This window comes from Sabethes cyaneus, chromosome 3 (genome assembly GCF_943734655.1).
Source record: "Sabethes cyaneus chromosome 3, idSabCyanKW18_F2, whole genome shotgun sequence".
Taxonomy (NCBI): domain Eukaryota; kingdom Metazoa; phylum Arthropoda; class Insecta; order Diptera; family Culicidae; genus Sabethes; species Sabethes cyaneus.
Window position 1 is genome coordinate 46,672,301 of NC_071355.1, and position 27,369 is coordinate 46,699,669.

Genomic DNA, 27,369 nt, shown 5'->3' on the forward strand with positions numbered 1-27,369 from the left:
ACTCCAGAAAATTGATGTTGGTGTGCCGCAAGGTAGCAATATTGGTCCGTTATTATTTCTAAGCTACATCAACGACATTGGAAATTTAAATTTGAGAGGGATACCAAGGTTATTCGCGGATGACACGGCATTGTTTTACCCTTGCACTGACATGGGCAGTGTGATATCAGCAATGGAACAGGATTTAAAAATTCTGTCACAATATTTTGACGCGAATTTGCTTTCGCTTAACCTGGCAAAAACCAAATATATGGTATTCCATCCACCTAGGAAAAAACCAACCGGTCATTTAAACCTGTGTGTTAATGAAACACTGATAGAAAAAGTGGATAATTTTAAATACCTGGGTATTTACCTTGACTCTACGTTGTCTTGGGATCAGCAAATTAGGCATTTGCAGCAGAAGATCTCATCTTTGTCTGGTGCCATGAGGAAAGTGAGTAGCTTCGTTCCTAGAAAGGCACTGTTACAGTTTTACTATGGTTGCATCCATTCCCAAATCCAATACTTAGCAATAGCATGGGGTCATGCCTGTAAATCAAAACTCAAAAAGATTCAAGTCTTGCAAAACAGATGCTTGAAAACCATATTTAAACTGCCAATACTCTATCCAACTGTCCAACTGTACTTCAATAATAGCCACACTATATTACCTGTCCTCGCCTTACGTGAAATGCAGACTGTTATTCATATTCACAAAGTCTTGCACCAACCAGATTACCACCATAATATGACTTTAAATGTTGGCAATAGATTGCAAAATACTCGTCGAGCAAATTTCATACAGCGTAGCAGAGCCACCACAAATCTAGGCCAGACGCGAATTTCATTTTTCGGTCCCTCAACTTATAACACCTTACCTGATGAATTCAAACAGATCACCAGCATCAATGTCTTTAAATGTAATGTGAAAAAATACCTCAAAACTAATATAAGTAATTATATAATCTAGCCGTATCAACCTACCGTATGTAAATTAAAATAATATTAACTTTTTTTTTGTTGATTAAAACCAGTAGCCTAGTTTATTTTTGTTTTTAGTTTAATGTTAAGCTTATTTTTTATTTTTGAGCCCCTTAAAAGGAATAATTCCACTGGGTGCTCATTGTGTAATAAATTAGTAATTATACCTCTTTTGTAAATACCTCAGCTATAAATTGTGTTTAGTTTGTTCGCTGTCCAGTTTTTTCCTACTAGCTGAGGTCTGTAAGTGTCCGATACCAGGGGGCTCTCTGTGTGAGCTTTTTGGTAACGGGGGTGTGTGGAGGGTTAATTAAAAAAAAAAAAAAAAAAAAAAAAAAAAAGGTCCAAAATAAACAGTCTCTAAGGAAAAGTGGTAGAGGACGTTATTTAAAGAGTATTTGGTGAAGGAAGAAAGTTTCTATCCCTTAAGGGAAAAAAGATATTGAGCTACACAATAACAAACCCCCTTAATATCAGTTTTCCTAATTTTACTTGCTTATTTCCATTTTTACGTAGTTTTGATGTTCAGTAAAGTTTAAGATATAGTAAAAATACATCTTTTTGCTGAAGAGAGCGAAGCTCTAACCTTATAGAATTCTGAGCTGTTGCAGTTTTCATATAATTTTATAGTCAATTTTAAGGTGATTTATTCAAAAAAGGCGCAAGTATGCGCAGCCATCCTCAGCGACTTTAAGTGTTGTGATGTAGTGCGTTTCTTTTCATGTATATGTCACGGTGGAACACGGTGGAACATTTGAGGAAACTGCGACTAAAATATCACGATCAGAGGATAGCATTGAGCGGTTAAATATATCATGATTTGTAGATACTCTGTGAACATAAGCGTATGCAATTAGGAACAAAATGCAACATATATGATGACTAATATGCACTTTGAAGCAGCGAACGGGAAACGGTACTCTTGACTCCTCCGAAGCTAACGATGAAGAAATGAACAGTTATTTAGAAATATAGTATTATTGAATTTTTGAATCATATATTATTAAATTTATTTTTATTTTAAACGGGTTTATACCATTTGTATTGGTCTATTATGTTATTTTATGTAATTTTTCAGACGTAAAACGTGATATTTTAGTCGCAGTTTGCTCAAATGTTCCACCGTGTTCCACCGTGACATGTACATGAAATCAAAGGCACTACATCACAACACTTAAAATCGCTGAGGATGGCTGCGCATACTTGCGCCTTTTTGAAATAAATCACCTTAAAATTGACTATAAAATTATATGAAAACTGCAACAGCTCAAAATCCCATAAAGTTAGAGCTTCGCTCTCTTCAGCAAAAAGATGTATTTTTACTATATCTTAAACTTTACTGAACATCAAAACTACGTAAAAATGGAAATAAGCAAGTAAAATTAGAAAAACTGATATTAAGGGGGTTTGTTATTGTGTAGCTCAATATCTTTTTTCCCTTAAGGGATAGAAATTTTCTTCCTTCACCAAATACTCTTTAAATAACGTCTTCTACCACTTTTCCTTAGAAACTGTTTATTTTGGACCTAAAATAAAAAAATTAATTTCTCTATATATTGACCCACCCCCTTAATGAATTTTTTTTTATCTAACAAAAAAAATACATCAAAAACCAAGAAACTTTTGCGAAGGTACTAATGCGGAAAACTTAATAGTTTCGCCGCAAAAGCTGATATCCGCCTATTTTTGAAGCTGTCCCACTGTGCGATGGTTCAACCATCGTTTTAAAAAATATTGTCTCTGTGTCCATATATTTTTGAACTAGATAATTGTAGGGAACGTGCTGAGTTAGATGAATCAGTGTAAAATTAAATCTAATGAAACTAAATTATTTGCTTCAGTGTACTGAAATTCCTTTGCATGTGTTGCGAGAGTTCGTCATACGAACGATAAGAGACAAAGAGAGAAATCATAAATCGTTCAATTTAGCTCATACGCATACTGAGGCATGATATATTATGCACTTAGACAAAGAGTCAGTTTTTAGACGAACGTAGACTTTAATGGATGTGCTTGTTTTGTGCTCCGAAGGGTTTCAGTTGAAATTGAAAGTGACTGACACTGCCGGACACTACATTGGCGCAGAAGGAAGATGCTCCCAAAGGGTGAGTAAAGTTTCTGGATAGACTGAGTGAATGCACGATGGCGTCTGGCAGACGCTTATTTGGCACGGATTAAAGACGTTTGTGCGCGTCTTTTTGCTTTGTAAATCCTACGAAAATTAGCTTTCGCACGTACGCATGCTTGCGTACATGGTACATCATTCGTCGCCTTTATAGAATACGCTGGTATGCGTAGATTAAACGCCTCTGGGAGGGCTGTTAAAATGTATGATTCGTGCGCCTCTGGGAAGGCAGAATAATGTATTGAAATACGCTGGTATGCGTAGATTGAACGCCTCTGGGAGGGCTATTGAAATTTGTGCCTCTGGGAAGGCAGAATAATGTATTGAAATACGCTGGTATGCGTAGATTGAACGCCTCTGGGAGGGCTATTGAAATTTGTGCCTCTGGGAAGGCAGAATAATGTATTGAAATACGCTGGTATGCGTAGATTGAACGCCTCTGGGAGGGCTGTTGAAATCCGTGCCTCTGGGAAGGCAGAATAATGTATTGAAATACGCTGGTATGCGTAGATTGAACGCCTCTGGGAGGGCTATTGAAATTCGTGCCTCTGGGAAGGCAGAATAATGTATTGAAATACGCTGGTATGCGTAGATGAACGCCTCTGGGAGGGCTGTTGTAAATCGCTCATGTGCGTATGAATCGCTTGTGTGCGATAGACGCTTGTGCGCGTCTTACTTTATTGAAATGCACTGGTGTGCATGGTTTGAGTGCCTCTGTGAATACTGTAAAAATTGCTTCTGTACGATAGCTCCTCTGAGAAGAACGTTCTAGTAAATAACTCGCTTGTGTGTGTCCTTTTTGTCAGCTTTTCCCCATATATTTCTCTTGAGTATTGAGATGAGAAGGACGGAATACATCGATTTCACAACATTATTCTGGCAAAAGGATGATGCCAACACGATGATAAGGATAACGAAAATGATGATAGAAATGGCTAAAATAAAGATGGAAATGACGAATATGACAAACCGAAATAAAGATGGTAATACCGAAGATAATGATGGTTATGACAAAAATGGTAATGGTAATAATGAAAACGACGATAACGATGGAAATGAAGATGGTAATGACAAAAAAACGGAGATGTTTATGACGAAAATGTTTAGAGTCATGACGAAAATGATGATGGAAATGACGCAAATAAAGATGGTAATCACAAAAATGAAAATGGTAATGACAAAAATGGTTATGGTAATGAAGAAAACCATGAAGGAAATAACGAAAATAATGACGAAAATGATGATGATGAAAATGGAAATGATGAATATGAAATGGCTATGACAAAAAATGATGATGGAAATGGCGGAAAGAACGATGGTAATGACGAAAATAATCATGGTTATGACGAAAATGGTAATGGTAATAATAAAAGTGATGATGATAGAACTGACGAAAATAAAGATGGTAATCGCGAAAATGAAAATGGTAATGAAGAAAACCATGAAGGAAAAAACGGAAATAATGACGGTAATGACGAAAATGATGATGACGAAAATGAAAATGATGAATATGAAGATGGCAATGACGAAAATGATGATGGGAATGACGGAAATAAAGATTGTAATGGTTATGACGAAAATGGTAATGGTAATAATAAAAAATGGTAATGATAATGACGGAAATGGTGACAGTAATGACGAAAATAAAGGTGGTAATCGTAAAAATGAAGGTGGTAACGACGAAAATTCTAATGGCTATGAAGAAAACCATGAAGAAATTAACGAAAATGATGACGATAATGACAAACATGAAGATGATGACGAAAATTAAAATGGAAATGACGAATATGAACATGGCAATGGCCAAAATGGTAATGAAAATGACGATAATGAGGATGGAAATGACGGAAATGAAAGTGGTAATGACGAAAATGATGATGGTCATGACGAAAATAAAGATAGTAATGAAGAAAATCATGAAGGAAATAACGAAAATAATAACGGTAATGATGAAAATGATGGTTATGATGATGATGATGATAAAAATGACTGATAGTAAGGAGAATGCTGATGGTTATGATGAAAATTATAGTGATGTTGACGAAAATGATGATGATAATAAAAATTTTTAGGATAATTTACTAGAAGAGTAGAAAAGAGGGTGAATGTAGGGAACGTGCTGAGTTAGATGAATCAGTGTAAAATTAAATCTAATGAAACTAAATTATTTGCTTCAGTGTACTGAAATTCCTTTGCATGTGTTGCGAGAGTTCGTCATACGAACGATAAGAGACAAAGAGAGAAATCATAAATCGTTCAATTTAGCTCATACGCATACTGAGGCATGATATATTATGCACTTAGACAAAGAGTCAGTTTTTAGACGAACGTAGACTTTAATGGATGTGCTTGTTTTGTGCTCCGAAGGGTTTCAGTTGAAATTGAAAGTGACTGACACTGCCGGACACTACAATAATATAAGATGTGAAGACCGTTTCTTAAAAACTGATCTTAGTCTTGGTCAATGACATTTAGTCACCAGATTGGGCTTATGCGATATCTACCGGTAGAATGTGCCACTAAAGGAGCATCCTAAAGAACTTGCTAAGGACTAATTTTTACAGCACCTTTGTTAAAAATCTTTGCAATTTGGCAACTTAGTGCAAAAGTGCTTATTGACAATGTGTTCTCAGCGACAATTAAGAAGATGGTTTTCTACCACACACAAACAAACGGACCGGACGGTGTGTGAGCAACTTTCTACACGTGAGGTCATTTAAATCTCTCCAGAGCAGAGTGGCAGTACATGGAGTGGATGTGCCCGGCAGGATTACCCGGAAATGTGTTCAATTATATCGCCGGAAATTCTACCGGAATGTCGGAGTGCGGGGGTAGAAAATGAAGCTTAATTAAAACTTTCCTTTACTGACAGGCGACAGGGCGACCCTTGCCCCCTTTGACCGACCGGACCACCGCACCGGCAGGTGGTAATCCGGGCAATGTCATCTTCTAGCTGGAAAGTTATAAAAAGCCGGATTTGCCGTTGACACTTGAATACAATTGCTTTAACTGATGGAAATTAGTGTTTAACTTCAGCTACAAGTGCAGTGCGGAAAGAGTTATTCCCTTGGGAAACGGGGGGCCCTAGGAGCTGAATTGCAGCTGATGGAAAAATGCTGTTAATCGGGAAACAATGCTAAAACTTCTTTGCTATACTGCAAATATGCCCTTGAAAGTTTCCCTCTGTCGGGAGTCAATTCTTGCCACGGAAACTCTATTATGCGCAGTGACGTTACTTCCCGGCCCGGCAAACCAGAGGACTATGGATTTATCTGGTGTCCAAAAAGATATACGACCAAACTTCCACTTTGGGTCACGAAGCCGCATTGCTGTTCAGTTTATTTTTGTTCCATCATCCATCGAAAAAAGAAAACACGAGCCTTTGTTGGTTTACTTTCTATCGGTGCATATCACTTTTTCTTCTTTCTCAACGATTTCAACTTGAGTAAAATGCGAATTGTATTTCAGCTATTTTTCTTTCCCTTTGTACCGAAAAGTCAGTCCAGCAATCCTTAAAAGTGTAGCCTTTCCAGTCCACTTGTTCGCTTAGTGGGGCAACGGGGAATTTAGAATTCCCTCAGCCGTGAGTGTACCATCGAATCGGTTCAGGTGTAACTCCTTCTTACACGGATATGTGCTCGTCGGTCACGTTTGGCCGCATAACGGCGCTAACGAGTGCTGGTTGGCGAATAGTGGTCGTCCCCGTAAGGGCGGCGACGGCGCCCCGAGTGTAAGCCAATTTTCGCACCTACCGTTTGAGATTTAAAACTTTGCGCGGCTCGGTCGGCCATGTTCTGGCCGGCTGAGTGCAATTTATGCTGCAAATTGCACTGACGAGCTCCTAGGGACCGACGGGCCGACCGAGGGCGCCGCAGGTGAGTCTAATTGAGTGTGTTCAATTATGGATGGATTGCATTAAGCTATAATTGTTTGCACAGTTCCAACGCGGGCAGCACCGGTACGGTACGGGGTGAGAAAATTGAATGTGAAATTAAGCTGCTATTGCTGTCTGTGGCACTTTAAGAGGTGTTCACAGATCCTTTGTTGCGAATAATGACATTTAATTTATCGAATTTTCATTATTTTTTAAAAACCATAATTTGAAGTTTTGGATTGATATCACTTTAGGCACCTTTTCTAATGAGGATTGCCAGTTTTGCGATAGCAAATTAAAACATAAAGTACATAATTAGATTCATATTGTATCAATAAATATTCGCCGGACAGACGCACAGATGCTAACAGGAAATGAGCCCTCCCCCGCCCGCTTTTCAGGGCTGTGTCTCGCCGCAGCGCGGCTTGTTTTACGAATTATGCAACTCGACGTGTACCTATAGCAGTGTGAATGAAAATGCAAACGTCGAATTCCCAGGCGGTACCGAGCCAGACATCGCTGGTAGCGATAGCAACTTCTGTGAAATAGTGTAATAGACAGCTTTATCACCAGCTAACAGACACAGCCTCTCGCGTCAGGAAAATGAAACCATCTATAGCGAGAGCGTTTCTATATAGTTTTTCCAGCAGATAGCTTTGGCTTTGGATGTGACACTTACTGTACAGGTCGATGCACAGTACAGTACAGAACAGTTCAGTACGCGAAATCGACGGAACTGGAAAGAGGGTTGAGCAACTCATCCGCGAAGCTGCAAACAAATCACTTTGAGTTGCCAGGGAACTGGAAGGGAAACTGGAACGAGGGGTGGCAAATACCGAGTTAGGTACTCGCAGTCTGCACTCTGGTTTGTCACTGTAGGCGGCAAAGTTGCGTCACAGTAGAACACGCTTGCAACTGTCAGAAGGGGAAGGCTGAAAAGGTTGACGATACTGTGATGTGTAAAGAAACGTTATTTTTTTACTAAATGGCTTTACTCGTCGGCGCCATTACCCTCTAAGTAGCGAGCTGGGCCCGGGAGTGAATACCGTGTAGCCTTCAAGTTGCTGGCGCTGCACTTGCAGTGTTTACTCGCTTAGTAGTAGAGGATCAATTCTCGCTATGAGGCAGGATAAGGAGATGCACTTTTACGGTTCTTGGAAGTTTTTCTAACGGATTAGTGGTTATTTATAGTGTGCAGTTATTTTTAAATTAGTTTATAATGTGGAGACAATTTGCTTCTCCTTGATGGGTACTGAAAAAAATTGAATTGGTTCGATTAAACTGTAAATTCTTAAATGATTTATATTTTTGCTTTATTTTGCAGCGAAATTTTTAACAGATTTTCACAACGAGCACCAATGTTGGTAAATCACAAAACTTACCGGCCGCGACGACGGCAACGGACTGTCGCACCGACCCACAGTGGTTCCAAATTGCAAAAAATGCACTTATTAGTATTTGCGTAAAAACGCGTAATTTTTGAAGATTGGTGTCTTTGGGGAAGTTTATTAATAAAATATAGTGCACCTTTTAAACTATTACTGTGTTCATGAATCTACCTATACAACCCGCATCAAATTGCACCACCGAAGAAACGCTGTAGAAAATTACCTAATTGACCGATCCTTTTCAAACTTTCAGACAATAAAATATAACTCATTAGTAAGCTTTTGGCATATTTATTTCATTCAACTTCAATATCATAACCGTATACTCGCACCTTACGCTTAACGCAAAAAGTTTTGTACAACATCTGACTGCAGCTGTACACTGTTGTCTGTACAGAAACTCATCCTTCGGATGCTTCTGTAATGCCTGCTTCATAATAGCCCAGTATTTTTCGATGGGCCTTAGTTCCGGTGCATTGGGGGGTTCATGCCCTTGGCTAATGGCTACGAAAGTAACCCCGTTGGCTTTGTATCACTTTGAATAGTGGCACGAAGCTAGATCCGGCCAGAAGTCGTAGGGCCCTCGTATTGCTTCGACAGAGGAAGCAGACGCTTCTGTAGAGATTCTTCTAGGTAGATCTGTCCGTTTACAGTCCCGGTAGTCACGAACGGAGCACTCCGTTTGCCACATGAGCAGATCGCTTCCCAAATCCTGTATTTCCTGGCAAATTTTAAAACTTTCTGCATCCCTACTTCCTCCAGAGTATGAAACTTGTGCTGGGCGGTGAAGTACAGTAGCCCCGTTAGCTGCCGGAAGTCCGCCTTAACGTAAGTCTCATCATCCATAATGAGAGAGTTGAGGATTTTTCAGGCGTTTGCGCAAAATAAATTCGCGATGTTGTTTTTTGGGTGACGCCATTTTTCCCAATTTTCGAAAAAGGTAAGCCGTAAGTCCTACTTTTAATTCGAATTCGAATCATTCCCACTTTTATCTGAACTCGTGTTTGATGCGTCTTTGTATCCCTCAAAGTTCCATGTTTGGCTGACCTGAAACAAGTAGTTGAAGTGTTTTGATTGAAAAGGGTGGTTAGTTTCTATTAGTTTTGCGCGAGAACTACTTAGCAATGGATCGGAGATCAGCCAAAGTCTGTTAACAATGTCTCGGTTGCACTACTGTCTTAAGAACATTCTCCAAATTCGGTTTTCCATTCTCGGGAAAGCACATAATAACGTCAACTAGATTTTTTCAGAAGCGTGAAGCCGTACAATCTACTGGTAGCTGCAACTTTACTTCAGTATGGGTATATTACTGGAATTTTGTTTAGCGTTCTTCAAAAACGAATAACAAAGATAAATATTTTTGTTGGCAGAATATATTATAATGTAGGGTAAATGATTTTGAAATGGACCTAGTCGAATTCTGATCTTGAATGGACCTATTTTTAGATAAGAATTTTAGGATATAATTATCAAGTCTTTGTACTGTATTTAGCTTTTATGTTTATCTTTAATCATTTCTGAACGTAAATATACTAAAATTAAATTAAAATTATAGCCAAAACCACTTTATTGCCGCGTATTTAAAAGTAGCTGTTTTTCAGCGTTTTGGCAGTCACCATAGAGTATTTTCAAACTGTTACTACCCGGAACCCTTCTGGGTTGAAATAAAACAACACTCTTAAAATGATGCTAAAATATGTGTAATTTCAATTTAGGTATTTAAAAGTTCAGTAAAACCAGTAAAATCTTCAAATTCCTTAAAAATGTTAACCCCCTTTTTTGATCTTGAATGGACCTAGTATTGATTTTAGAATGGACCTAGTTTTGCGCTCCGAGACATCACTGGCGGTAGCTATCATTGCCATTGCCTAACGAACACGCCGTTGTTGTTTCCATAAAAGTGCTTGTTGTCACTATAGTATCTCCGTTTATAATTAATCTATAAGCACGGGGTATTGAAAGTAGGCTTGATAGGCTATAAATAAAAACTTAATTATATTGATAAAACTAACTATCACTCATCCTTTTTCGTAGTTGCGCTTCATAGTGTTTGTACATTGTAGCCTCTAGTTTTGAAACTAAAAAGTCTTCCTAATTAGTTAGCTAACATATGTCATTTTATGCTTAAAATAATATAAACTTAATTTGTACAAAATCAGTATTGTACAAAAATTTTAACCATCATTGATTAAAAGATAAGATGGATCAAAAGATAAGAGGAATACTAACTGCCTTCTGTTAAGGGGGCATAGTACCTTTTCAATTTTTGAAACCTAAATTTTTTTATTGATTATTTCGAAAGATTAACATTTTGACCATATGTGTTTGAAGTCGTTTGCATGAATTCCAAATATTGACAAAGTTACAGCTATGCGCGGTACAGCATGTCTGGAGCGATTAAACAACGAGTAAAAACTTCAACGTCGTTTTTCTCGAAACCAGGTTTTGAAAGTCGGTACCATAAATATCTCAAGAACGGCTCAAGCAATTCTTATGATTCTTTTTTTGTTTGAAAGCCAACAAAATTATCTAGTGTTTGACCTATCCTTTTCTTGATATTGTAATTTTTGTATTTTTTGGAAATGTTTAAAATCAATTTTTTCGCTTAAAAACCATACTTTTATGTTTCAATGTCCGCCATTTTGTTATGTGTTCGAATTCTAAAAAAGGATGGATCAAACACGAGATAATTTAACGTTCTTTCATGTTGTTTTGGAATTTTTCAATTCGGATAAGCCCCCCAGCGCCAATCCATGGTACCGCAATTCATGGTTTTTTTGAACGACTATCTTCAAGGAGCCGTAGGGGCAAGGGGAAGACGTTCCCTTATGAAAACAAAATTGCAAATATTAGTATAAAATTCAATGTTTCGAATGCAAAAAAAACCCGATTCAATTTGCCTTTCGCGTTATCGAGAAAAAATTATTTGAAATTAGGCAAAAAATATGGTCTAAAAGGTACTATGCCCTTTAAAAAAGAGCTATTTTTGCTTCATTTGCATTTAGCACAAAACCAGTTACACTTAAATTTTTCAATTGGATTTTACGTATTTGTTTTAGCACAAAGCAAAAGTGTAATCTATATAATCTATATAAGTAATCTATATAAATAGATTCTTTAGACTTGGGTTTTATCGGCTCATCAGTCAGATATAGAGTAAATAGAAATAAATAGAGTAAAATTTTCCCAATTTGTTCGCCTTATGTAAAAAAAATCCCAAATTATGCTAAACGGGACAATTCTTGTATCATTAAAAGTAATGCACAAAAGAATGAAACAAGTTATTTGAGAATACAATTCTGAAGATTTATATATAGCTTTATTGTATAGGAAACTCTAATATTGGAACTTCGAATTGAGTTACGAAGCTAATATTCCAAACTCTATTTAAAGTGGTTATCCCTGCTTAACTATCTACGGGCAACATCGTAAAAATGGTTGGAATCAAAATTTTTTTCATGAACAAATAACGTCCTGTATTTTCCATATAAGTACAATAAAAAGTTTTGCTGTAAGTTTAAGTTTTGACAAAACTCAGATGAGAAATAGTTTAAACACGTTAATCAAGCATATACCAAAGCTTCAAAACACCTTTAGCGCGCTGACCGAAAACCCTAAGGCCAACAAAATTCAACCAGATCCTGTAGTCACAAAATCAGACTCGTCTGAGTAAAAAGAAGCAGCCACTTCTGATGGTTAAGAACGCCAACTTCCTCACCCTCATGAAACTTTGTGATGCCCAACCGTCCTACAAAATTACCCGGTTTGGCAATAAAATCATCTGTGCGTCAATGGAGGATTTAGAAATTAGGTAAAGGCCTGGATAATGATTTAGTGCAAAAAATATAAAATTTGGATCAATATCTGGACCATTTTCGAACTGGATATGCCTAAAAAAATAATATTGTATTTGATAATTTTCTAAATAGTTTAGTTGAAATAATTATGAGGCTCAGAATAAAGTGTGACAAAAACTTAAAAAATATTTTGCAAAGGCCTTATATTCCGCCGATAAGTAAGCAGGTTGACTTCACACTTTAGGTCGATTGACAGATAGATTAAAAATCAGTTTAGTAAAATATTCAAAATCATGCAACCGGACTAACGTTGTACTACGTCATCCGTGGTCGTATCTTATACACAACCCTTCTGATTTTTTTCTTGGGGGATGTAAAGTTTTCTTTAAGCACCTCTCCCCTCTGACTTGTGACAAAATTAATACCTCCTTGTCCACCGAAATTGAGTGACCCTGAGATCTAAAATATTCATTTTTGAAATTTCCTATTTTCTATCTGGTACAGTTCTTCATCAACTATCATTTAAAATTAAAACCTAGTATCTAACCTTACCTTTAAACCTAGTAGAATTACCAAGACTAATTTTTTCAAGTACCATTTACAGTATGATTTCGAATTTGACAACAAATGCGTGTCGCCTATGTTGCCAAAATCGAAACCGTGGCAAAATCTAGACCATTTTTTAACTGAAAAAATTGCATATAAATGTGTCAAAATTGAATAATTACCACTAATTAACGAATTTTTCACGATTGCAACGGTTTTATATTCAAAATCTTCGACAGGGCTGTCGCAAACCTTTAGATACTTTGCAGTAAGACGTAGTCCTACGTCAGTAAAAGTCTGACCTTTCGAAATATGTAGTCACTAAATATAAACTCGAACCCCACTGTACTTGATAAACTACGTTTAATACAAGTTATATTACATATTTTTAATGAATGGTTTAAATTTTTGAAACTAATAGGCGACATAATTTTTTTATGACGTAGAAATCGTTTCAACCATATCTGAACAACAGGTAATAATAAATTCCCAATATACAAATGTCACACACGGATACATACATAACGCATATCAAGTCATTGAAACATTTGTTGGGCTGAAATAAAAACAAGACCCTCGGCGACTGTGACTGATTTCAAATTTTTCAACCGACTTTCATACCTTTCTAACAGAGTATAAGAAAGGTAAAAGCTGTTCAACCTTGTGTCCTATTAATAAATAACAGTAGTATAGTTGTACTATTAAAAAAAATTCTTTGTTATTATTTTGTTCATTTACATGGAAGAAACTATGACAATCCAAATTTAGGTCCATTTCAAAATCAAAAATAGGTCCAATTCAAGATCAAGTTGGGTCCATTCAAGATCAAAAAAAGGCTTTGGCAAAAAACGATATATTTAATAAAAGTTTCATCAATTATACATTTTTAAAGTACTGATAATGTAGAAAAAAGGTGGTACTTTCTAACAAATAGTAACATCACCACATATTATTTATAAATGACGAGTAAATTGAGCAGGAGTGCGAGTGGTGGTGTTAAAAAGCGCTAAATAGGTCCATTCAAGATCAATTACCCTACTGCTTTTTCGAAAGATTAGTTTTGACGACTATTATAGCTAAGTCCTATTCTGCCGACTGCTTTTAAACAGCGTTTGGCTGACCAAACTCGTGACTTTAGTCATGACCTTGAAATGCGGTCAGGCATATATTAATATTCAACTGTCAACTGGCTGTTCAACTGTCAACACGTTTTGTAATCGTGAAGCTTCGAGGGATTTTCAATGGTGTCAGCGATGCATATCACTTAGAACCGATCCTTAAGGTTATTTTATTTTTTTATTTTATTTTATTTTCTTACTTCATCGGAACTAATGTCTAAATGAAGATTTAAACTGTGGATGGGAAAAGCCTATTTGAGTTGAGATTTAATCCCATTCTCAAATCGGCATAAAAACCCATTATCTTTTAATAATAACAATAACATTGGTACACAAACTTAATCAAACATAGAGACATAAAATGCACATCAAGTCACACTATTTCTTATCCTATTCTTAAAAGTATTCGTCGATATTGTAAAGTCAAAATGTTCATACACCTCATTGAATAAACAACACATCGCGTGAATTGGTTCATGTAGTCCGTAACTTGTACGGTGAAAGGCAGGCCGTAGAAATCCTCGAGATCTAAGCGGTCGAGGCATAACATTTACATCAACCATACGTAGAAGCTCTGGAGCGTCGACCTCCCATTTCAAAAGTTGGGCAACGAAGACGGCTCTGGATACGTCTCTCCTTTTACATAGGGTTTCCACATTCAGCAGTTTACAACGGTCCTCATAGGGTGGGAGATTTTGATGGTCCGACCACGGGAGATGTCTTAATGCGTGCCTTATAAATCTGCGTTGCACTGCTTCGATTCTTGTTGACCAAATGTCCGTGAACGGACTCCATACCACAGAAGCAGTCTCAAGAATGGAGCGTACTAGGGAAAAGTAAAGAGCTCGCAAACAATATGGGTCGCGGAAATCTTTAGCCACACGCATGATAAAACCCAGATTACGATTCGCCTTTGAAATAATGTCTGAGTAATGGTTGTTGAAGGTCATTCTAGTATCCAGCTCCACTCCTAGGTCTCTAACAACTTTGACCCGCTCAAGACAAGAGTTGTCGATTGTGTAATTGTACGCAATAGATGTTTTGCTTCGTGTGAAGGTGATGACTGAGCATTTGGAAGTACTGATGGTCAGGTTGTTTAAACGACACCAGTTTGTAAATTGGTTGATAAAGCCTTGTAATAGTTTGCAGTCCTCAACAGATCGTACAGAGAGAAACATCTTTAGATCATCAGCGTATAGTAGCTTGCAGCCCGATGGGATCACCGAGCAGACGTCATTAAAAAATATTATGAACAGTAATGGGCCTAGGTTGCTTCCTTGCGGGACTCCAGATCTACTGCAAAAGCCGTACGACTCAGTAGAGCCCAATTTAACTGAGAGTTGTCGATTTGTTAGATAAGTCTGAAGCCAGCAGCCGAAGCCATCAGAAGCTCCTAAGCGGTCTAGTTTCCGAAGCAAAATATGGTGGTCAATGCGGTCAAAAGCAGCTTTGAGATCTGTGTATATTGTGTCGACTTGGGCTGCGTCTTCTATCTGGCGAAGACAGAATGAACAGAACTGCAGTAGGTTGGTATTAATTGAGCGTTTGGGAACAAATCCATGTTGCTCTATCGAAATATATGATTTCACTTTACTAAACAGTAGCTCATTCACGAGGATCTCAAGTAACTTAGAACCAGCACATAAAGAGGTTATTCCACGGTAGTTCGCGATGTTGCATTTATCTCCTTTTTTAAATATTGGCAAAATATAAGATCTTTTCCAGGACCCCGGGAACTTACTTTGTCGAAGAGACAAATTGCAAATTTTCAGTAGCGGTTTATATAACGCATCAGCGCATTTTTTCAAAATTACAGACGGTATCCCATCAGGGCCTACACTGCACGATGATTTTAATTTCGAAAGGCCGGCTTTAATGTCAGCTTCGCAGAATTGTATAGAACCCATACTGAAGAAGTTTTCGGGAACATTGCGCATCGCTTCGTCAATTTGGGAAGGAAGAGCTGTAACTGAATTATATACGCTGGAAAAATGCTTCGCAAATAAATCACACGTTTTCTGTTGGCTGTCAGATTCGGAATTTCCCAGGAACATTTTAGATGGCAGCCCAAAATGTTTACGTTTTTCGTTGACGAAAGACCAGAAGCGCTTCGGATTCTGTTTCAGATCACTTTGCATACGTCTGGCGTAGCACGAATAAAGTTGTCGGTTGTAGCATCGATATTCATTGCTAATTTGACAAAAAGCAAGTTTAGTTGTGGGATTACGCCTATTCGTATACCTCCTTAAAGCAGCAGATCGTTTACGCTTCAAATGCCGAAGTCTGGATGTAGACCAAGGTGGCTTCACGCGCGGTCGCCGTGTTGGCACGTATAAATGCAGAAAACCCGAGATTGTTGTGTTAAAGTAATCAACAGCTGAATCCACATCGACAAAGCTGTCAAGCAAGGTCCAATCGACACTAAGTAATGATTCGTTCAGTGCAACAAAATCAGCTTTGCTGAAGTTCAACTCGTTAGTCATCGCGAAACTTTCATACGAAACGGGCAGGGAAACACGTAATGCAAGTAAGAGCGGGGGATGAAAAGCATCAGCTTCGATAATTGGCTCAAGAGCTTCAGATACAATGCAGGCATCTTTAGCTTCATCGTTATAAGAAGCAACCCATCTTTTAATATTTTAAAACCACTCAACTGATGATTTAGTGCTTGATAGTGTTTCACATAGTGGCGGATATTTGGGAGTTTCTTTGAGTCTTTCTTAAACAAACGGAAGCTTTTCGTAGATCAAACAATCAAAACATTGCTGTATCAACTGAAATAGTGCATTCTTGAGAATTTTCAGTAAGTTTTTTCAGAATCTGAAATCGAAATTTTTTGATTAATGCATGACAGATACAGCTTTTAGATAAAGTTAAATAACGCGCCAAAAATCGCCACAACTTCAAATCTAAAAATAAATTGAATGCGTGAGGATGCATGCAAATTTCTTTTGGAACATTACGTTGGAACTTCAGACCTTTCTAATGATGGTAAACATTTTGCTTAGAGAGACTTAGAACATAAATAAAAATGCTTTTTCGTATAAAATATGCTACTAAAACAAACACAGAAAGTTACTACTTTCATGCCTTGCTTACGCGTTTTGTCTAAGTGTGTAGGGGAGTGTCGTCGTGGTTGGGCCACGTTTTGGAATTCGCCCATAACTTTCGTTTCAAAAGGAATTCTGGAAATCTAAATACATCGTTGCAAAGGTCTAAGAATAAGGTATATTTCCGGAAAGTTTTGAACTGATTGCTTGAAAAATAAAAAAGTTACGTGAAGACAAAAAATGTTATCATAGTCGGACCATGTTGTACAGGTTGGGCCACCGCAGAAAATCTAAGACATACGTATTGAAATTCTATATAGATACATGAAAAGAATGAATTCCGTGAACAACGGCTCATATAGGTACAAATACCCAATTTTGAATTGCATTGTTGCGAAATTTTGGCGATCTTGTAAAATGAATGTTACTACAATCGCCTTTTCCGAAGTGTACAACTACAATGAAAAAAAAAACAACAAAAATCTAGGGTTTTATCGTATTAATTCTGCTTTATTTCATCACATTTTACGTGACTGACATTCTCTAGCGATTATTGTGCTTCTGTGCTAAAAATTTTGATGGCCCAACCATGACTATTCAAGTGGCCCGACCTTTACAAATAGCCCTTTTCTAGTATTTCACATTAGCTTTCCCAAACACATTACTGGAGGGGATTTTTCTATAGTCTTCGTGTGCAACACAACACACTTAATACATTTTCAACATTTATCTCGATAATTGCATTTCATGAATCATTTCTTGAAGAAAAGTTCATTGCGCATGGAAAACTTTTTTTGTAAGATTTAGTCACTGAATTCAGTACGGGTGTTTTGAATACACGATTGAAACTCACAATAACGTGAAAAGTTAGCACCCAAGCAACAATTTGGGTTTTATTACACTCTTATGATGGCATGATGGCACAGACCGCCCAGCTAGCTTCGAGGTACGATGCTGGTCTAACAAGCCAGTCGTCGTATGTTCGGATCTCGTCTAGGCGGTGCTTGCTAGTTAGAGTCAGTAGGCTTGTTGCACTGGCCCCGTAATTTTCCTGTACTCTAACAGCCGGCTGCGAAGTCTGTCGATAAAGAAGGGTAATGTCTAAAGACGGTATAAACCCATGGCTTTGCTTTGCTATGATGGCATTTAAGACCAAAATTGGTCTTGAAGACCCCCACAAGACTACAATAAAACTCACATTGTTGCTTGGGCTATCACAGTAAGAAGTTTTACAATGGTTGTATCATAGATATCATGAGTTACTAAAACTGTAAAATCGTGATGGCCCGACCATAACAGTGGCCCGATGATAACGACAATATCCTATAAATAAATCAGGCTTTGGTTTTCAGAAGGTCGCGTAATCAACCCTTTTCAATGCATTATGCGACCTTTGAAAACTAATGCCAGAAATGTGTACTCAAATTCACTCTATCTACCCTAGTCATGATTATCCATATCTAATTTTTAGGTGGTAATTGCAAAAAATACCAAAAATATAATAGCAACTCAAGCTTGTTCGTCGGACTACTTGCAAAAAAAAATCACGTTGAGAATTATAGAAAGGTTTTGACAGCTGTACAATTTTGTAAACAATCGAGATGTTTTCAAAATGACCGGCATATGATGCAATAAGTATCTTACAATCCAACAATGATAAACAGTGCGTGATTCTTTGACATTTTGATTTTTGAATTTTGACCAGGTTTTTGGCTGATATACTCCTACGTGCAACGTCCCGAAAGCGGCTGAGGTCTCATGCGCTATTCTGGTGCATGATTTTGACTCATCCAGCGTTGCACGAAACAGCGTAATTCGTTTCTTCTGAAAACCACGTTCTAGCATTATCTACCACAGCTCATTTCGTTTGACTGAATCGTACACCGCCTTAAAGTCCACAAAAAGATGATGAATCTACAAGTTGTACTCCCGGATTATCGTCTAGTAACTGACGCAGGATAAACATCTGATCCGTCGTGGAGCGGTCCTTATGAAAACCAGCTTGGTAGTCGCCGACGTAGGACTCCGCTAATGGTCTCAGTCTACAGAACAGATAAGGGAAAGTACCTTATAAACAGAATTTTGGGGCGAACCAACTAACGGTTGAAAGCCCCATCGAATAGTAAATAAATAGATATAAGCAGAATTGAGCAATGTATTATAGTTCGATAGTTTTTACACTCGAGTTGATGCCCTTTTTTGAAAATAGGACAAATCAGGCCATTCAACCACTCCACAGTGGTCAAATTTTGAAAAAAAAACGCGGACATTAGCAATTGGGTAAAAAATGCATAATTTTTCAAGGGTTGTGTCTTCGGAGAAGTTTAATAATAAAAAATAGCGCATTTTTCTGCACTATTAGGGTGACCGTGAATTCACCTATTAGGGTGATACGAACTTTTGTTTTTTTTTTTAATAAGGCCATTACAAATATTTTATAAAGTTTTTGTCCTCCCGGTGTTCGGCCACTGAAGGGGGGGCGAAAAAAAAAACAAAGTGAATTTTTTAATCGACCAAAAAAACATGGATTTTAAGAATTTTTATTTAAGGTTTAAACGTGAAAACCGAGTCTATTCTTGCTTATAATATATACGTTATTGTTTTCTATGCAAAAATATACGTAAAAAGACAAAAACGAGGGAAATTTTTTTTGGACGATTATCGGAAATTCCATTGTTCGAATTTCCATTTCTGTTTCGTGCTAGAAGCGTTAATTCAACTAGGAGACTCATTTTTCGAGTTTTTCAGACTATAGAGCCCACAGACAATTGATTTTATAAAAAGAAATTTGACTCATATCCTACAAATTATTTTTTTGCTCCCCGATTTTTCAAGCCAATTTCCAAAGGGGGGGTGACAAAAACTTTAAATATGATTTGCAATGGCCTAATTTCAAAAACAAAAATTCTTCTCAGAACATACAAAAATAAGCAACTTTGCTGAATACATTAACTATCTATCTCTTACCGGTTGCGAAATATAATGATGTGTTAAAAAGGAACGCTTAAAAATCAATTATGCTCAATAACTTTGCACACGATTTTTTTACTGCTTTCGATTGTTCTACAAAGTTATTCAGTATGCTAAAATACACATTTTCACTGAAGACTGTTTGTCGCTAGGACGCATATTTAATAAGTTATAAAATAAATTGCAATATTCAAAAAAAAAAATTTCTGTTTCGGGCCGCTTCGCACAAATCAAACAACCATTAGGTGAAAGTACTATATTTTATCTATAAATAAAATATTTCCATTAGGAGATCTCCAACGAAATCTCAGAAAAATCAATTGAAAAATGTGTTATTTTTTTATAAAAACTTTTTTAGCTCGTTAAGCGCAAGAGATAGAGAGTTACAGTATTTAACAAAGTTGCTTATTTTAATGTGTTCTACAGCTTTGCTGAAGACACCATACCTTTTTGAACGCATTTAAATAAACGAAAATTTATATCACCCCAATGAAACCAAAAAATCACAATAGTTTGCAATAACACAAAAATGAGTTATTTTTTAGGCATAGTGTCTTTGAAGAAGTTTAATAATAAAATATTGCGCATCTTTCTGCACTACTAGGGTGATACGAACTTTTGTTTTTGTTTAAAAACAAAATTATTTCAAAAGGTTGCAGAGCATACTAAAATAAGCAATTTGGCTGAATATAGTAACTATCTGTCTTTTACCGATTGCGAAATATAATGATGTGCCAAAAAGGAGCACTTAAAAATCAATTATGCTAAGATTATGTAAGATATAAGTTAATTTTTTTGTCATAAAATTAATTGTCTGTGGGTTCTACAGCCTGAAAAACTCGAAAAATGAGTGTACGAGTTCAGTTAATGCTTCTAGCACGAAAAAGAAATGGAAATTCGAACAACGGAATTTCCGAAAATCGGCCGAAAAATTTTTCTTTTGTTTTTGTCTTTTTTCGTAGTTTTTTGCATGGAAAATAATAACGTATATATTAAAAGCAAGAATAGATTTGGTTTTCTTTAAGTAAAAATGCCTAAAATCAATTTTTTTTTGCTCGATTAAAAAATCTCTTTGTTTTTTTGCCACAGCCCCCCCCTCCCTTCAGTGGCACAACAGCGGAAGGACAAAAACCCTAATAGGTGAATTCACGGTCACCCTAATAGTGCAGAAAGATGGACTATATTTTATTATTAAACTTCTCCGAAGATACTACCCTTGAAAATTACCCATTTTTTACCCAATTGCTAATGTCCGCGTTTTTTCAAAATTTGACCGCTGTGCATTCCTCCGGTATTAGTCCTTCCTTCCAGATACTGATTATGATCCGGTGTACAGAAGGGATTTTTTTGCAAAAAAGTCCTTTAGCTGAATATCTCCATATACCGCTGGGCCAGGATCAAACTTTTGATATAAAAAGAAAACTATTTTTATGGAGATTCCTATCGTGTGGTGCTTATTTACGGCAAATGAAGGGGATTTTACCCTACTTTTCTAGGCGTACAGAGGTAAATTGATCAATAACTCTGGAATCCGCTGGGATAAAAGCGATCTGTTTTCGCCACAAGAAAGCTAACTTTATGTAGATTCCGATGGATATTTGATCGCGGCAAAATTAGTAATTTTGCCCTTATTTTCTCAGTTAACGTTACCAGATTATGGTAGCATGATTTCTATTTGACCAAAGCTACAAGAAACAAACAGGTGCTGTGAATAAGCACCAAACTGTTCGAAAGCATATAAAAATAACTTTTTTTGGTGAAAAAAGATTTAATTTATCCCAGTGGAAATCAGAGATATTCAGTTTTATTGATAATCTATATATATAAAAGTGAGCGTGAGTATGTATGTTCCACCATAACTCCAGAACGCCTTGACCGATCTCCACTAAACTTGGCACGCATGTTCCTTGACATAAGAGAACGTAAGGCGAGAGAAAGGTTCAAATGGGTAAAGGGGTGCGTTTCTCTTGAATTTGGAATGATAGCAGTTATACATTTTTTTTTTGAAAGGTGAAATAGGGTTAGAAAGGGGAATGTTCAACAACGTAAAAACGGCTTTGTGTCGATTTATATGGACTATCGAGAAGAAGACAGATTTACAAGTGGTTGGGGGACAACGTGAGAAGAACTGACAAAGGGAGTAGACCTATTCAAATGAAAAGAGGCGTTTTGACTCTTGCATTATGAGAGTTTTCGTTACAAAAACAGATGTACACTGAAGTCGCTTTTAACGCGTTTTTTTACGCGGTTTGTTTTTTACGCAACTATTTTTACGCGAATTTTAGAATTTACGCGGTTTTTTGTGCGAATTTCGGAATTTACGCGGTTTTTTTTCACACGAATTTCGGAACTTATACGGTTTTATCACGCGATTTTCGGAATTGAAGCGAATGTGCTCAAATATTCTTTTTTTGCATAGTATCGAAATCCACAAAAAAAAATTTACGTGAATTTTGGAATTCGCGAGGTTATTTTCGCGATTTTGATTAACGCGGAACGTATCCTTCGCGTAAAAAGCGACTTGAGTGTACAAGTGACTGAGTGACAAAGGGGCCCCGAGTGAAATCGGGCAATAAGCTAGTCATTGATAAAACTAGGGTGAAATACCATTTATTTGATCAAAACAACAAGAAACAACCATGTTTCGTAAACAAATACCATGTCGTCGGATTCCTCTTGAGCATAGCTTATTTATGGTGAAAAATGATCAATTTTATCTCCGGAGATATGGACTTTTACATATCTCCATGTCGATAAAAGTAAGGTAAAATGCCCTTTTTTGCAAAACACTGCTGGAATTAGATGCGTGCCATGAACAAGCATCACACCGTTGGAATCCTTATAAAAATACTTTTCTTTTGACTTCAAAAGATCGATCCTAGCCCAGCGACATTTTGAGGTAAAGAGATAAAGACTTTTTTCGAATAAATCCCCACTGTGCGGTGAATTGCTTCGTACAGCCGCTCGCTACGCGTCGACCAAAACCAAGCAAAATATTGAATCTTGAGATTACGGTCAAATTTTTAACGTGTTTTTAGAAAAAAAAACAGAATCTCCCCGTCCCAACGAGTCTAAGATTCTTGAGTTCGATTAAACCTAAACCAATTTCAAGTCTCTGCTTGGGACGTACGCCAGAGAAAGTGACAAAACCCCCTCCGACAATCAATTCTAGGTCAGCTTGCTATCTATGCTGAGGAAGTGTGCTACATGTGAGTTTTCGGTTTTAACTCTATATGTATGCGCATGCTGCCAATTCACTGGAAAAGTAGTGAAAAGAGAATGTATTGTGTTGTGGCAACGATGTGCTACTGATAAAATGGAATCGAATTGGAAAATGTCTTCGACGTAAAGGAAGGGTGGGTAATAAAAATAATCCTTGATTTCTATAAGCAATAGTTATGTTCTTAATTTATGTAAATTGTTTAAAAGTAGATTTATGCGTACTTGGAACTACCATATTTTCTCGTGGTGTGATTTAAACATATTTATGCATTAAGGCTCATAGGCGCACAATTTATCTGCAAATCCAAAGGCGCACAATAAATCTGCAAGTCCAATGCATGCTTTTTGAGCAATTATTTCCTGATACTACTAGGCTGTAAACAGCGAGTTTGAAAGACGTGAATACCCAGTGATTGACACCGTTTCTACTAAACTGGGTTAACGATAGAACGTTTATTTATCCTTAGTTGAAAGGTAGAAGGGGAAGTTAGTTCGTTTATGTGTTCTAAATATATACAATTTTTTTCTAGGCTATAGGATGGAAATGGAAATCCGCAGTTATGCGTTGCACTTGTTCCGTGGATCCGTAGAACATTCTTAAATCCATATAGCATCCATGGCATCACTGACATCACGTGACTTTGTTTATCCGTTAGCGTGTTACCTGCGATTCCCAACGCAGGTATTCGGGGGAAGACCCCGTTCCTGCGGAATAGACCAACCTCGTGTTTTTGTCTTTTTAATTAATTAATTTTTTAAAACGGTAGGTAGTTTTTTACAATTGTTTGCTCTGCCACAATTGTTTGAAAATTGTACGAAAATTTTGAAAAATCCCCAATCGCGTAAGAGTCTTGTAGGCCTAGAAAAGAGCTAGTTAAAAAGAATATTCTTAGTGTAAATATCTTAATTTACACAATAGAGAACTCCCAAGTAACTTTTATTGCATTCTTATTGAGGTCTTCGAGGCCAATTTTGGTCATAAAGCCCACCATAAATGTGTAATAAAACCAACATTGTTACTTGGGCTATCATTTAATTAAATATGATAAAATATTTTGTATGACTTCAAACTCTAAACAAAAGGTGATTAATGTGCCGCAGTATGCCGTCCCCACAGTTCACACGTTAGCGGATCCAACGACAAAATAAATGGAAAACGACATCATCATCCATAAGGAAAGTTTTCCCACACTCGGGCATCGGAATTAAAGTTTTAGCCCGCTTGTTCTTCTTCTTCTTGGTCGTCGTCGATGTGATTGTCACCTACCCTTGGGGCAGTTGTTTTTTTTTTCTTTTTACAACTAGCATCCTTCACTTTCCAAATGTTGTATCCTGACAGAAACGCTTTACGAAACCAAGGCTTTAGCTTCACTCCAAATCCCAGTTGGCCGAGTAAGAGTACCAACACTGTACGAAAATAGCCATGGGACGTAGCTCCTTACAGGGAGGCAAACAGCAGTGGCAGCAAGTAGACATTTCAACTCGCTCAAGTCCGACGTGGGGCGACGCTACATTGCGACGCGCCGGCAGATGTATGCAATTTGCAAAATTTATACGACAAACTTAGCAGATGTTTCACGGGCTTTAACGTTGTCTTGGTTAAATTTCAGATAGCAGAAACATGAAAAAGTTTTTCGCCCAGCGAACAAAGCGGTAGCTTAAAAGTGGATCTATTTCTCGCAGAAACTGTTATTGCAGCCTTGCAGCTACTACAAATGCTATGCAGGGATGAATTGCTGCCATCCCGTGACTGCTGCAGGTGCTATTCTGCATCCGAATGACAAACAACTTTTCTCCGGTGAATAATAGTGAGCGGATCAACGGGGAAAAACTAGTGTAATGCGGATCTTAATAATGCACGTATTTTCCACGTCACGTCACAAGACAAGAAAAGTCACGTTGAGATTAACTTAACAGTTGCGGAAGTCTGTCGCGTTCATCATCTGCATGATTAGCTCAGTTGTTAAACTATTTAGATTGCTTTATAACTTTATTCAAGAGTTCTAAGAAATCTAAGGGGACAGTAGTCTCAAGAGGTGTATGTTTTCAATCGGTTTCAATTTTTTCAGCTGCCCTTCTGAGAAATGTGGGGCAGAACCCACAAATGCCAAAACCACTGCAGATAAGAGATAGCCATCCCTCAATACTATACTAACCCTCCGATCGACGACCGACAATACGCCTCCCTTCAAGTTATAGACAATCCGTATGCTGTGAAACAGTGGAGAAATGCTTTTTTTTTCGAACCGTAGAAGAAGCACTCTGGACTTAACCGAACAGGGCTTCGATTCGTTCGACCCTGAACGGGGGGGGCGAACGTCGAAACGGAAGAGGGAAAGTAATCCGATAAAATGCCCTGCCACAGTTACTTAAATATTGAGAGGATTTTTTTTATATCCTCGCCTGGGCGCGCCCTTTTGACAGACAAGACGCGACGGTAGAAAGGTGACAGTGAGGAGTGGTTCAGACAGCTTCGGCTTGATAAGTGAAGCTACATAAACATACAAACAGGAGCGCTTAGGCGTGAAAATAGATATAGTCTTGCTTGATGGCAGATGAAATGTTAAACACGGTGCCAACGGCGGGGATGGGTACGTCAATTGATTGATTTGTGTGAAGTGCGCGAATCTTCCGATCGGATTGGATAACATGCAACGACGAGCTCAGACGTCAAGCTGGTTTCCAATTCGGCTTATAACAAATGTCAAACTATTAGTAGATGAAATTGTGGTTAAGGAGTGACAGAAAAGCTAATGATTTATGCGATTGGGAAATTGCGAAAAATCAAAGAGCGAAGCATTTCAGCGGTTTGCAGCAGGTGAAGCGATTTAAATTTATGACGGTATTTTTAAGCACGTCAATTATAATTAGGCAGTGGAAATTAATTTTACTCCGGCATCATATCCGACATTTCGCTTTCATTCTACTACATTAAGTGTACGGATCCTTATATTCGGAAATTATACTAACAACGAAACATCACTATTGGTAACAGGTTTTGAACTGAAGCATATACACAGTAGTGTAATCCTACCTACCAACAACCCTACTAGCACGGTTGTTATAATATTGTTGTGATAACCGAAATATGATTAATTTCAGTCGTAATCCGGTTGCTTCAACTAAATGGACCTAAAGTGTGCTACTTGGGAACTTCATTGCAATGCTCATAAAGATACAGTCTGAGGAACTTTTTTGATAACACTTGACTTACTTGACTTGACTTGAGCCTGAAACAAATGTTAACTGGTTCAAGGATCTTGCACAAAACATAAAATATTTGCCATTCGACTTATGGTTGAACGGAAAAAAATAAATAAATAATCTGGGTTATCTTTACCACTGCTTCACTTTCATCAATTTCCTTGCAAATAGTTGATATATAGCACCATTTATTGTGACAGGTTAATTTGAAATATAATTGCCTTTCAACTAACATACGAACAGCGAGTTCAAATAATGACAGTTAAAATATTATCAATTGAAGCAACATGTTAAACGCCCAAACCTTATTTTCGGATCAGACAGTCGCTAATCCTTCCTCACTTTCAAATGTTTTGCATCACATCATATGCATGAATATTTCGTCAACCCATTTTTCATATAAGACATCAGTTTTGAATAAATTCTTTCAATATATGGATACAATCGGCAGAAAGATAAGGTTAATCGCTCACTTTTTTGTAACTGTTTACATTCAGGACATAAAATTGGACTAGGTTTATAGCGGTCCTAAGAAATGTCGTTGGACGAGAGGACTTTATCACTCATTCTGGCGTACTTCCTAAGCACAGAAATCAAATTAGTATAAGTCTGAACGTCGTAATGAATTTTTGACCTGTTGGGACGAAGAAGCTTTATCACTTTTCTTTTATAAAAGTAAAGGAAAAATGTAACGACAACCATTAAATGCAAGTGTAAAAACTGAAATGAATGTAAATTTAAGTACGGTCGTATACAACCGCACTACTTATTCCGGCTAATCATAGAGCGTGGATTTTTAGTTAGACAATGTCTAACATTTTTCAATTATTTAAAAGTTGGTGAGGGGAACATATAATCTACTATAGTAAAAGTATCGTGCCCAATATAGGAAGAACAATTCACGCCAGGTTAAAATAGTAATAAATATAACGTAAACAAATGACAGTTACTAAAAAACAAATTGTACTAAAATCCAAAACCAGGCAACACTGTAGGCTAAAAGAATTTAGACAAAGACGATCAACGCTTTAAGCCCTGATGATAATCCAAATCCGGATCGATACGTTGGCGTTAAAAGGAAAATATAACGTCTACTATAATTTAATGACTGA

General features: G+C 37.2%; 1 protein-coding gene across 6 annotated transcripts in view; it reads left to right on the top strand.

Annotated features, from left to right (window-relative positions):
* Positions 1 to 16,285: 16,285 nt before the first annotated feature.
* Positions 16,286 to 27,369, top strand: part of LOC128739159 (uncharacterized) — a 247,517-nt gene continuing 236,433 nt past the window's right edge. Inside the window, exons 1-5 of one of the 6 annotated variants that reach the window (XR_008412181.1) lie at positions 16,293 to 16,614; positions 16,666 to 16,802; positions 16,883 to 17,037; positions 18,333 to 18,496; positions 18,567 to 20,830. The gene's annotated coding sequence lies outside the window, so the exon portion shown is untranslated. Of the gene's footprint in view, positions 16,615 to 16,665; positions 16,803 to 16,882; positions 17,038 to 18,332; positions 18,497 to 18,566; positions 20,831 to 27,369 lie in introns of those variants that run through there. The other 5 variants (XR_008412180.1, XR_008412182.1, XR_008412183.1 and 2 more) reach the window with 5 other exon arrangements.